Raw genomic sequence first — 14693 nt, 5'->3', positions numbered from 1 at the left:
AATCGATCAGCGTGATACATCATATCAACAAGAAAAGACTCAAGAACCATATGATCCTCTCAATCGATGCCGAAAAAGCATTTGACAAAATACAGCATCCTTTCCTGATTAAAACCCTTCAGAGTGTAGGAATAGAGGGTACATTTCTCAATCTCATAAAAGCCATCTATGAAAAGCCTACTGCAAATATTATTCTCAATGGGGAAAAGCTGGAAGCCTTTCCCTTAAGATCAGGAACACGACAAGGATGCCCACTTTCGCCACTATTATTCAACATAGTACTAGAAGTTCTTGCAACAGCAATCAGACAACAAAAAGGTATAAAAGGTATCCAAATCGTCCAAGAAGTCAAACTATCTCTCTTCACAGACGACATGATACTGTATATGGAAAACCCAGAAGAATCCACTCCCAAACTATTAGAAGTTATAGAGCAATTCAGTAATTCAGTAATGTGGCGGGATACAAAAATCAATGCTCAGAAATCAGTTGCATTTCTATACACGAATAATGAGATTGAAGAAAGAGAAATTAGGGAATCCATCCCATTTACAATAGCACCAAAAACCATACGTTACCTTGGAATTAACTTAACCAGAGACGTAAAGGACCTATATTCTAGAAACTATAAATCACTCTTGAAAGACATTGAAGAAGACACAAAAAGATGGAAAAATATTCCATGCTCATGGATTGGAAGAATTAACATAGTTAAAATGTCCATGCTACCCAGAGCAATCTACACTTTCAATGCTATCCCGATCAAAATACCAAGGACATTTTTCAAAGAACTGGAACAAATAGTCCTTAAATTTGTATGGAAACAGAAAAGGCCCCGAATCTCCAAGGAACTGTTGAAAAGGAAAAACAAAGCTGGGGGCATCACAATGCCGGATTTCGAGCTGTACTACAAAGCTGTGATCACAAAGACAGCATGGTACTGGCACAAAAACAGACACATAGACCAATGGAACAGAATAGAGAGCCCAGAAATGGACCCTCGGCTCTTTGGGCAACTAATATTTGATAAAGCAGGAAAAAACATCCGGTGGGAAAAAGACAGTCTCTTCAATAAATGGTGCTGGGAAAATTGGACAGCTACATGCAAAAGAATGAAACTTGACCACTATCTCACACCATACACAAAAATAAACTCCAAATGGATGAAAGACCTCGATGTGAGACAGGAATCCATCAAAATTCTAGAGGAGAACATAGGCAGCAACCTCTACGACATTGGCCAAAGCAACCTTTTTCATGACACATCCCCAAAGGCAAGAGAAACAAAAGATAAAATGAATTTATGGGACTTCATCAAGATTAAAAGTTTCTGCACAGCCAAGGAAACAGTCAGAAAAACTAAGAGGCAGCCCACGGAATGGGAGAATATATTTGCAAATGACACTACAGATAAAGGACTGGTATCCAAGATCTACAAAGAACTTCTCAAACTCAATATGCGAGAAACAAATAAACGAATCATAAAATGGGCAGAAGATATGAACAGACACTTTTCCAATGAGGACATACAAATGGCTAACAGATACATGAAAAAATGTTCAAAATCATTAGCCATCAGGGAAATTCAAATCAAAACCACTCTGAGATACCACCTTACGCCAGTTAGAATGGCAAAAATAGATAAGGCAGGAAACAGCAATTGCTGTTGGGTATTTACCCCAAAGATACAGACATAGTGAAGAGAAGGGCCATATGCACCCCAATGTTCATAGCAGCATTATCCACAATAGCTAAATCGTGGAAGGAACCGAGATGCCCTTCAACAGATAACTGGATTAAGAATCTGTGGTCCATATATACAATGGAATATTACTCAGCTATCAGAAACAATGAGTTCTCAACATTTGCTGCAACATGGATGGCACTGGAAGAGATAATGCTAAGTGAAATAAGTCAAGCAGAGAAAGACAACTATCATATGATTTCTCTCATCTATGGAACATAAGAACTAGGAAGATCGATAGGGGAAGAAAGGGATAAAGAAAGGGGGGTAATCAGAAGGGGGAGTGAAGCATGGGAGACTATGGACTCTGAGAAACAAACTGAGGGCTTCAGAGGGGAGGGGAGTTGGGGGGATGGCATAGCCTGGTGATTGGTATTAAGGAGGGCACGTATTGCATGGTGCACTGGGTGTTATACACAACTAATGAATCATCGAACCTTGCATCAGAAACCAGGGATGTACTGTATGGTGACTAACATAATATAATAAAAAAACATTAAAAAAAAGATGCTTAACATCACTCATCATGGAAATGTAATCAAAACTACAAGGAGCTATCACCTCACACCTGTCAGAATGGCTAAAATTAACAATACAGGAATCAGTAGATGTTGGCAAGGATGCAGAGAAAGAGAAACCCTCTTACACTGTTGGTGGGAATAAAACTGGTGCAGCCACTCTGGAAAACAGCATGGAGGTCCCTCAAAAAGTTAAAGATAGAACTATCTTATGATTCAGAAATTGCACCACTAGTTATTGGCCCAAAGGATACAAAAATACTGACTCAAAGAAGCATATGCAACCTCATGTTTATAGCAACATTATCAACAACAGTCAAATTATGGAATGAACCCTAATGTCCATTAACTGATGAATGGATAAAGACGACGTGGTATGGAATATTACTTACCCATCAGTAAGAATGAAATCTTGCCATTTTCATTGACGTGGATAGAACTAGAGAGTATTATGCTAAGCAAAATAAATCAGTCAGAAAGACAAATACCGTATGATTTTATTCATATGTGGAATTTAAGAAACAAATCAGATGAACATAGTGGGGGGGGAAGAGGCAAACCATAAAATAGGCTCTTAACTATAGACAAGAAATTGAGGGTTGCTGGAGGGGAGGTGGGTGGGGGGTTGGGGAAGGATGGGGTTAAATTGGTGATGAGGATTAGGGAAGACACTTCCTGTGATAACACTGGTGTAAGTTATGAATCACTGATTTCTACAGCTGAAACTAATACTACACTGTTAACTAACTGGAATTTATTTTTTTGTTTTAATATTTTTTATTATGTTAGTCATCATACAGTATATAACTGGAATTTAAAAACTTTAAAAAAGGTAGCAAAAAGTTGATATAGAGGGAACATATCTCAATATAATGAAATATGACAAACCCACAGCTAACATCATATTCAACAGTGAAAAGCAGAAAGCTCTTCCTCTAAGATCAGGAATAAGGCAAGGATTCCCAATATCATTATTATTCAATGTAGTACTTGAGGCCCTACCACAGCCATTAGGGGGGAAAAAAAAAGATTTAAGGCATTCAATAGGAAAGAAAATAGTAACACCACTATTTGCAGATGACAAGATGCCTATATAGAAAACCCTAAAGACCGCACACGCACACACACTTTGGCAGAAATTCAGTAAAATTGAGGAATATAAATTTAATATACAGAAAAAATCTTGTGTTTCTATACTGTAATAAACTATCAGAGAAATTAATAATTCCCATTTATAATTCTAACAAAAAAATACTAGGAATAAATTTAGCCAAGGAGGTGAAAGACACGTTCTCTGAAAACTATGGGTGGATGAAAAATTGACAATGACGCAAACAAATGGGAAGATATTCTGTATTCCTGGATTGAAATAATTTTGTTAAGATGTCCATACTACTTAAAGCAGAGTCAATGCAATTCCTATCAAAGTACCAAAGGCATTTTTCACAAAACCAGAATAAAAAGATACTAAAGTTTGTATGGAACTACAAAAGCCACAGAATAGCCAAAACAATCTTGAGAATGAAGAACAAAGCTAGTGTATCACACTCCTGAATTTTAGACTATGCTATAAAATGGCAGTAATCAAAACAGGATGGTGTTGGCACAAAAACAGACATGTCAATCAATGGAACAGAATAGAGAGCACAGAAATAAACACTTATAGAGCCAATAACCTATGATAAGTGAGATAACAATATAAATGGAAAAAAGACCATGTCTTCAGTAAGTTGTGCTGAGAAAACTGGACAGCTACATGTTAAAGAATACAACTGTATGACTTTTCCCCACCATAAACAACAACAACAACAAAAACCCCTCAAAATTGGCTTAAGACTTAAATGTAGTACCTGAAGCCACAAAATTCCTAGAAGAAAACATAAGCGGTAAGCTCTTGGACATTGGTCTTCACAATATTTTTTTGAACTAGTCTTGTCAGGCAAGGATAACAGAAGCAAACACAAACAAATAGGGACTACACCAAACTAAAAAGCTTTTTCACAGTAAAGGAAACCATCAACAAAATTAAAAGGCAGCCTATTGAATGGGAGAATATTTTTGCAAATCATATGTTTAATAAGGGATTAACATCCAAAATATATAAAGAACTCATGCAACTCAGTATTTTAAAAAATTAAAAATAAGGAGAGGACCCAAGTAGACATTTTCCCCAAAGAAGACATACAGATAGGCAACAGGTATATAAAGATACTCCAACATCACTTATCAGGGAAATTCAAATCAAAGCCACAATGAGCTATCAGCTCACACCTGCCACAAAGGCTATTATCACAAAGACATGAAATAAATGTTGGCAAGGATGTGGAGAAAAGAGAACACTTGTGCACTTTTGGTGGGAATGTAAATTGGCGCAGCCATAGTGGAAAACAGTATGAAAGGTCCTCAAAATATTAAAAAAATAACTACCATATGATTCAGCAATTCCACATCTGGATATTATGTGAAAGAAAATGAAAGCACCAATTTAAAAAGACACACTGCTTACTGCAGCATTATTTACAATAACCAAGATATGGAAGTAACCTGCAAGGTCATCAGTTGTTCCATATTATAAAATGTTAGTGCAACGAGAACTTAAAAACATTAAAACAATAAAATACATAAAAAGAACTATGAACTTGCCTACAAAGCCAAAAATATTATGGAGTTGAATAAATTAGGAACAGAAAGTAACAATAAACATTTCTAGTATTCAAATTATTGACAGATGAAAAACATGATATAAACACAATAACTACTAGTAGAGACAAAGATAGTAAAAGTTAATGATATTCTACAGACAACCTTGCACTATAATGTTAGTTGGTAGAGAACACAAATAGGAAAAACATTCAAAATATAATACAAGAAAATTTCTATATCTACAGAACAAAATAATTTGCCTATCAAAAGAGCATTTCATGTTTAAGAAAACTTTATCCTAAAGCTTTTAACAAAGGTATACCCTAGTTAATCTGTAAAATGTCAGAGAGAAGCATTCTTCAAAGATATCCTGGCAGAAGACTCAAATTGTTGCCAAAATGAGACGGAGATTTCTCCCAGCATTGTTCAATGTTAGAAACCATGGCAGTGACTTCAAAGTTCTGAGAAAAAGTAGAATCAAAAACATTTTACTCTGGTAAAATATCTTTCAGGAATAAAAACGACAAAAAAAAAATATCCTTCTGGCATTGGTGGACAAACCACCCACACCAACTCTCCTTTGGTAGTAAGAATAATTACACATTAAGTAAATATTCTATTTAAATCCAGTGGAAATAAAGGAAAAAATGAGCACAGGGCCAAAACCATGAAGTGAAGGGAATCTCAGAGTCGAAGCCTATATTTGTGCTACTTTTCCATTTCTGACTTTGTGAATTCAAAGTTGCAGCACAGAGTGGGAGAATCTAAGCAGAAAGTAGAAGAACAGAATCTGAACAGGAATTTGGGCTATTTCATATGAATGAACAGTAAAAATTAGAAGTGCAGAAACCATCAGGGAGAAAGCCCTGTTAAGTATTCCAGATTTCCAGTTACAATCAACTCAAAAGGACCACACAATAGGAGGCTCTAGCAGAATCACACACTAAAAATAAATGTAAATTGGAAACAGCAAGGATTCACAGATACAAATCCAACTTCAAATTAGCTCAATTCCTGATTGGATTGAGTTCATAGCCCTAGTCTGGCCACATGATAGGATTAAAATTTAATCTTTGTTGTATGTGGGTTGGGGGATTAAATCAGTCAGAGACAAATTAACTGTAAAAATATCAATTACAAAAGATACAATATATGGAAGTCAATTAATAACATCTCAGGATCTTACCCATAGATGCAGAAAAAGCATTTGACAAAATTCAACACTCATTCATGATAAAAACTCTCAGCAAACTTGAAATAGATAGAAATTTCCTCAGTTTGATAAAGAACATCTTCAAAAAACCCTATAGCTTACTAGTGAGAAACTAGGTGTTTTCCCCACTAAAATCAGGAACAAGAAAAAGATATCCCCTCTCACCACTCCTTTTCAACGTCATACTGGAATTCGTAGCTAATGCAGTAAGAAAAGAAAGGGAAATAGGAAATGCACAGATTAGGAAGAACTAAGACTGTATTTATGAATGTCATGATCGTCTAGGCTGGAAATTGGAAATAACTGACCAATGGAACTAATAAGCAATTATACCAAAGATATAGGATACAAAATTAATGTGTAAAAGTCCGTTGCTTTCCTGAATACCAACAATGAACAACTAGAATTTGAAATTTAAAAAAACCATTTGTTAGCACCCCACAAAAATGAAACACTTAGGTATAAATTTAACAAAATATGTACAACATCTATATGAGGAAAACTAGAAAACTAATGCACAGAACTAAAGAGAGAGAAATTCCATGTTCATAGATAGAACGACTCAATATTGACAAGAGGGCAGTTTGACCTACAGATTCAATGCAATGTCAATCAAAGTAGCAGCAAGTGATTTTATGGATTCTAAAGTTTATGTGGAAAGGCAAAAGACCCAGAATAGTCAACATTTTGTTATTAAAATCGAACGTACTTTACAAATCCATTTTACACATGTATTTATCATCATCTTTTTATGCATTTATCTGGATATCTAGAAAATACCCAACTAGTTTAGTAACATCTATAGTGAGAACTACATCTTGAAAAAAAAAAAACACTTCACCTTTGTGTGTTTACGTTTTTAGAGCAGTTCTAGATTCATTGCAAAAATTGAATGGTAATTAAGTGGCAAGACAGTCATCCTATACCCATCCCTCCCTTCCACAAACACACACACTTCTCCACTATCACCACCCCACACCGGAGTGGTACATTTGCTATGATCAGTGAATCTCCATCGGCCCATCACTGTCACCCAAAGCCCATAGTTTAGAGTTTATGGAGTTGTATACCTGATGAGTTTTGACATATACGATGACATGTATCCCCCATTATAGTATCATATAGAACAGCTTCACGGCTCTAAAAATCCTCTGTGCTCCCCCTATTCACTCATTCCTTCCCTCAAACTCTGGCAACCACTGATCACTTTACCCTCTGTATTATGCCTTTTCCAGAATGTCATGTAATTGGAATTGTACAATACGTAGCTTTTTCAGATTGGTTTTCACTTAATATGCACGTAACTTCATTTTTTTTCATGGATTGATACATCACTTCTAAAAAAATAAAAATTATAAAAAAGTACTGAATAGCATCCTACTGTCTGAATGTACCACCATTTATCCATTTGCCTACTGAAGGACACCTCAGTTGCTTCCAAGTTTTGGCAATCATGCATAACTTATGAAAAATCCATGTACGGGCTTTTGTGTGGACATGAGCTTTATTTATTTTGGATAAATACTGAAGAGTAAGATTGCTTTATACTTTTCTAAGAGTATGTTTACTTTTCTAAGAAACTGCCAAACTGTCTTCCAAAGCGGCTGTATCAAAATTTTGCACTCCTAGCAGGAATGAAGAGTCCCTGCCGCTCCACATTCTCACCAGCATTTGGTGCTGTCGGTGTTCCAGATTCTGGCCATTTAGTAGATATGTAGTGGAATCTCATCTTAATTTTCATTTTCCTGATGACCTATGGAACATTTTCTCATAGGTCTTTATTGCTTTTTTCATTGTTTAAATTCTATAGGAAACTCCTTTCCGTTTATAAGAACAATTAAGAAAGTTTTCCTTTAAAGGGGGAAACAACTCGCTCAAAGCAAATATGCCAAGACGTAACAGTGGTGAGTTTGGACTAGAGAATATGAATTATCCTATTTTCTCTTTATTTTTTCCAGTGTGTTTTTAAATTTAAAAAAAAAGAAAAAGAAAAGTGTCTGAGGTAACTATGTAACCAACTCCACCTGGGACAGATGAGATCTAGGTGTGAGCTGAGAGATATTCCTCACACCTGCTCATTTTCCTCTGGATTTCTCAGCTTCATCTCTGCTCCTGACCACATTCTGTCCTTTGACCCAGTGTCTTGACCACAAGAGATGTAGGAGTGGAGTCATTTGCTTTTTTTTTTTTTTTAAGATTTTATTTTTATTTTTTTGAAGAGATAGAGACAGCCAGCGAGAGAGGGAACACAAGCAGGGGGAGTGAGAGAGGAAGAAGCAGGCTCATAGCAGAGGAGCCTGATGTGGGGCTCGATCCCATAACGCCAGGATCACGCCCTGAGCCGAAGGCAGACGCTTAACGACTGCGCCACCCAGGCGCCCCTGCTTTCTCTTCTTCTAACCCCAACAAAGAGGCATTGCAAGAACTGCCCCTCTTGATCTTCAACCTGCTATACTTCCATTTCTTTCCCATACAAATCTGCCTTTTAAAAAAATATTTCCCGATAACCACCAAAGTTTAGGGGACAATGGGAGCTGAGTCGTGAACAAGTAAAATTCTCATGTTTAAGTCTGTAAGGTCAGCAAGGCAGACCCTGTTGTCACCACTAAAAAGTTAAGGCTATAGAGAGGCATTAGTTCAGAGAGATTTCAAATTTCTTAGCATTAACACTTTAGGATAAGGCTGGTGAGGAGAGAGAGAGAGAGAAAAAAAAAACATGCAAAAGTAACTCTGCTTTAAGTCAAACACTTGAGAAATGAAAACACAGGAGAGAAGAGGGAGGGGGGAAAAAGTAGAGCCGCAATGTCCCATTTGTTCCTGTGGGTGCTGATAAAGGGAACATACCAGGAGGCTGGCTGCCCTGTGATTCCCGGGGGTCCTGGGGAGTGGGTGATAGGGGTGGACCTTGGATCCCTCCCTCCTCTGTTTCATAATTTATCCCCAGGATGAGCTTTTTGTGGGTGACTTCTATTAAACTTTAGACAGTTTATATCTCAGTGCTTGTTTGCTGGCATTCAAGCAGCTTTCTGTTTGATAATTCTTATTGTTTTATATGCTAAGCTGAAGAAATCACCTTAGCAAGGCAGAACAAACATCCAGTGATTAAAGGCCTAGGTCCCAGGCATTATCAATGGCCCAGCGGTGTTGCTGCATGAAAGAGGGCTAAACTCCAAATTAAATGCCTCATCAAAAGGCCCACCTAATCCCAGGCCTTCACGAAATCATGTAACATCTGCCATCCCAGCTCAGCTTTGAGGACTGTGACATCAGGAGGGGGCCTGGGACTCCACAGTTGAATAGAAAGGTTTCCATGGGGAAGGAAAAAGCATAGAGTTACACATTCAGTTTGGAGGCTGGACAAGCCCTAAAAGATCAACTTTCCTCAGAAATGCTATGAAATTAGACAAATCAGAATCAACCAGAAAAACCGGTCCTTGTTTCCTAGGTTCTTAATATCTATATCCTTAATACATTCAAGGACAGAAATAGTGCGAATTTCTATGTTCAATAACTAAATAAATGCTTTTTTAAACCTCCGGGAATTCACTGAAAATGACAGTAATTTGAAACACAAGATGTAGTAGACTATATGGGCTGTAAGGTTTCTAAGCTCCTACTTCTGAGTGACTTCTGCTGCCCAGTTTAACCTCCCTGGGTCTTTGTTTCCTCATCTATAAAATGAGTATGTCCAGCCTGGAGAATTTTTGTAAGAATAAGAGATAATGTATCTAATAAACTTGGCACAATGCCCAGCATACAGTAGGGACACAGTAAATGATTATTTAAGTACTATTTTTAAGTTTTTTTCGGGCCAATCATAATGGTTAGCTGATGTCGGAAAAACAAAAGCAATTTTAGCCATGTAACACCTGTGTGTTTAAAAGTAGCATTAGAAAAAAGTCGTAAGTTATCAAGAAGGTATGTGTGGACTCTGAGAAACAAACTGAGGGCTTCAGAGGGGAGGGGGTGGGGGAATGGGATAGGCTGGTGATGGGTAGTAAGGAGGGCACGTATTGCATGGTGCACTGGGTGTTATATGCAACTAATGAATCATCGAACTTTATATCAAAAACCAGGGTTGTACTGTATGGTGACTAATAAAAAATATAATAAAAATATGATAAAAATATGATAAAAAATAAAAAAATAAAAATAATCCTCAAAAAAAAAAAAGGTATGTGTTATCAATATTGGTCCAAGTTCTGCTCTTGCCCCAATTCATAGGTGAAATAAGGGATAAGTTTTGCAACACAGATGAAAGACAAACCACGAAGAAAAAGAAAGGGAGACTCCATGACCTGGAAGAGAAGGGAGGTCTGTCCCTAAACCAAACTATATCAGCCCACAGAGAGGTTACCCAGAGAGACTCAAGAGTGAGCCGCAGAGGTGATCCTGGGGCAGTTTGTGCTGTTCCCTTGTAATCACTTTCTCGGTCCGAATCGGCAGTAACAATGTTTAGAAGTTTCCTACCACATTTATTCTCTTTCTATCCTGTTCTCCCACAGGTACCACACGTTTTGAAGTTATTCCAGAATTTTAGGTTCCAAGAAATTATTCTACAGACATGACAGGATCTGCCCTTAATACCAATGTTTTCTGTTTGGCACCCTGGGTAACATTTCCCCATCTGAGGCAAAGAAACCCACATCGGAGGCGGATCAGAGCCTGTGCATATGGCCCGGAAGTTCAGATACTCTCATTCCTTGCTAATTGTCATTTGAGTCCAAAGCCTTCCTGCGAGTGGCTCCACTTCACTCACCAGGACTTCGTGCTATGCTCTGCCTCTGGAATGCACAATTAGAGTAAAAGTCGCTGGAACAATTCTAGAAGAGCCCTTTTTAAAAAGGATGCACGCTGTTTCCACTTAATGTGGCAATCATTCGTACCCGGCAGACACCATGTTGTGAGGTGAGAACATGTATTATTTATCTCATTTTAAAAAGAATGTGTAAGGTTTTATTTTCCTCAAAAGATACATCCCAAGCTCCAAACTCTTAATAGTTTAGAGAGCAAGATTGAGAGAAGTGCAGATGAAAGAATTTTCCTGTCCTTTTATTGTTTGTGTGTTTAATAGGTTGATGTACTTACCCAGAATATAAACAGGTTAAAATAGACACACTGGAGAACTAGTGGTTTTGCGCAGCCATTTTGCAAAGGTACTGATAATTTATAGCGCTCTGATCAGAAAGACAGGTTGGCCCAATTAGGTCTTTAATGTCAGCTGTCCGGGCCTCTAAGAATAAAAGCTTGAAATTATTTAAAATTCAACAACCGTTTTTTAGTGCCTGCTCTCTGCCAGCCACTAGAGATGCAAAGATGAACCAGATTTGGTCTGTGTCTTCCAGAAGCCAAGTGTGTAACGATTATAATCTCAGTAAGGATCACATCAACACTACTACTAGCTGTTGAATTCATACCACAGGCCTGGCTCTGTGTTGAGCCTTTCAGGCACGTTCTCATACAGAAACTTGGGTCCACAATTCTGCAGACAACAAATTGAGACTGGAAAGTTAAGTGAACTTGCCGAGGTGTTTCAAAATGTGGATTTTACTCTGAGTCAGGTTTGGTGGAGCCAACAGTTCAGAAGACAACTGTAACTGAAAAGACAGTTTGTTACTCACAGTTCCCGAGAGGAGGAGGCATGCCAAGGACAGCGCACAGGAACGCACCACGGTTGACGACGAGGCAGCGAGTGGGAGGGAAATGTGGGCAAGAGCCTTATATTGTGTTTTCTCTGGGCGGGAATAGGTAAGGTAAGCAGGTTTAGGATTGGCTAGTTGGAACAATTTCCATTGGCTCTAAGGTGGAAGTGCTTCCCCAGGTTGTCTGGTACGTGGCCTTGAGTGATTGGGGCTGGGGGGATAGTGGTCTGGAGCATAAAAGCCCCATCAGGGGAGGCTGTTGGGAATACAGACTCTGGATTGGTTGGTTTGTAGATAAAAGGAGGCTTGCCAGCTGAGTCCTTTACTAACTCTAGGAATTGGCTCAACCTGGGAGAGGCAGTCTTTCCGGGGACCCTAGTTATCATATCAGAAACACATGGTTAATACCTGAGGTCACAAAGCTGAAAAGACAGACAGAATTTGATCTCAGGTCTAGCTACAGAACAATCCCTCAATGACGATTCTTTTACCCTGGGGGGAAGCCCTAGTACTCCTTCATCCCTTGTGTTCTCTGTCCAGTTTATTCCGCTTAGCGGCAAGCAATTCGGAAAGAAAGCTAGCTTTCCTTTCATTCCTATAAACAGAAGCAGGATCCGGTTCTTTGGAACTGAATCCTGCTGCCTCTACCAACTAGTTTTTTGCCAAGCTTTAGTTTTTCTCACTTGCAAAGAAGGAAGAAATAATGCTTACTTGAAGAGTTGTTTGAGAGAATAGAATATATATTAGCACACTTTTTAGACTATAGTAAGCGCTCAAAAATCACTATCTGCTTGAGAATTACCCAGGAAAGTTCCCTGTCTGTGGAATTCTTGTTGGCACAGAAACATTAGCAGACTCTTAAATACTTTAAATGAGTGTAATAACAGTGATGTGTAGACAGAAAATACTGTTGCGGACTGAATGTGTGCCCCTACAAATTCCCATGTTGAAGCCCTAGTATCAATATGAAAGTATTTGCAGATGAGGACTTCGAGAGGTGATTAGGAATAGATTAGGTCCTGAGAGTGGAGACATTAATATACCTTTATAAATAGAAGAGACACTAGACCCCCTACCTCTGTGAGGTCATAGGGAGAAGACTGCCTTCGGCAAACCAGGAAGAAGGTCTCAGCAGATGGGACTGTGGCATTCTGTGACAGCCACCTGAACTAAGGCCAGTGCTCAGATGCTTCTAGGTGAAGAGATTCATCTTTTACTAGATTGTAGAGAATCAGTAAAACTTCACAATCAGGACAATGTTCTAGAGAGCATCTACAATTTAGTAAGCAGTCTTAAGGGGATTAAATGGCTTTTCCCCTTCCCCCAAATCCTGCCTTTAAAGCGACAGCCAATACTGAGGTCCTTGGTTTTAACTCCCAGTACAGGTGTTGTCCTTCATCCTTGTGGCCAAGGTTGGCTTTGTATTTACAATAAAATGGCAGAAACATAAGAAAATATGATATGAGGTATGGAAAAGTAAATTTCTGCTTATATATTGTTCTGTACTCATCACTTGGGACTGGGGATTCCAAATATTACACTCATTCCTCTGGGTTAAGAGGGTGTCTCCTTATTGTCCTTGTTAAGATGCTCACAGCTAATCTGATGGTAGCACCATGCCCAAAACCGGTCACAGAATTAAACAGGGCATGAGCCCTCAGCCAGGTGGGTACGGTTCATTTCTTTTCACTTCCACCCTATCACCTCTGACCCCACAGCTGTAGATAATTGGTTACCTGACCAATCCATCAGCCTGAACAGCTGAGTAAGTGGTGGCATTATTTACTGAGAAGAGGAGGTTCAGGAGGCCAGGTTGGGAATTGTGGGGCATCAAGAAAAATGAAGAGCAGCCCATATATAGGTTTTACCTCCAAAATATATGTCCAGATATTTCCTTAGTTGTATCCTGAAAAATAGTTGTTGTTGTTGTTGTTGTTGTTGTTGTTGTTTTAATTGGTTTTTAACTTCTTGTTCTTCCACCCAGCCCAAGTAGTCAGTGTCTCCTGTCACCTTGAACCTTTTGGTTCCAGGCACTGCCAAGCTCCTTTAATTTTTTACTGGTAAGATGTCTGTGAATGGAAGTGAATTTCTGTGTAAATCACCCTGTGTCCTTTCCCAGATAGTCTCTCCTTCTGCCCAGGAATAGTCCTCTCAACGTGCCAGGTAATCAAGAAGGAACCTGGTGGGAGAAGGTGCATTTTCTTCCTTTCTCTCTCTCTTTTCTTTTTCCTTTCTTTTCTTTCTTTTTGTTCTCTTTTCTTTCCTTTCTTTTTCTTTTCTCTTTTCTTTCCTTTCTTCTTTCTCTGTCTCTCTTTCTTTCAGGGAGAGAGAGAAAGAGAGCGCTGGAGGGAAGGGGCAGAAGGAGAGGGAGAAAGAGAATCCCAAGCAGGCTCCATGCCAGCACGGTGCCCGACACAGGCTTGATCCCACTACCCTGAGATCCTGACCTGAGCCAAAATCAAGAATCAGACGCTTATCAACTGAGCAACCTGGGCACCCCGAAAAGGTGCACTTTAAAGAATATTGGCTAATTTAATTCTTAGAATAACACGAAGCTGCAAATGTTTGTTGATCCTGCTGAAGTTAGTGTTGAGTCAAGGGGTCTTTTCAGTTGATCCCAGCTGAGCACCACCAAGTTGAAAGCCAAGATTAGTTCCTTAGGTCCAGTGAGCACATGGGACCCTTTAAGGTGTGTGCGGTAGGGAAGGATAGGAGTAGAATACAGGAGCTTTATAATCAGATAGCCATGGGTTTATATCCTTTCAAGATACGTAATAGGAGTATGATTTGGAGCTTCTTATGAAAAATTCTCTGGGCTATAACATTCTCATATAAAGAATGTAAACAATAGGACATCTGTAGGGGGCCTCTGCTGTTTCTGCTTATTTAGAGTTACCAGATTTAGCAAATAAAAATAAAGAACATTTAACTTT

The sequence above is a fragment of the Ursus maritimus genome, unplaced genomic scaffold, assembly GCF_017311325.1.
Source record: "Ursus maritimus isolate PB19 unplaced genomic scaffold, ASM1731132v1 scaffold_1, whole genome shotgun sequence".
Classification (NCBI taxonomy): domain Eukaryota; kingdom Metazoa; phylum Chordata; class Mammalia; order Carnivora; family Ursidae; genus Ursus; species Ursus maritimus.
This window is presented reverse-complemented; position numbering follows the sequence as displayed.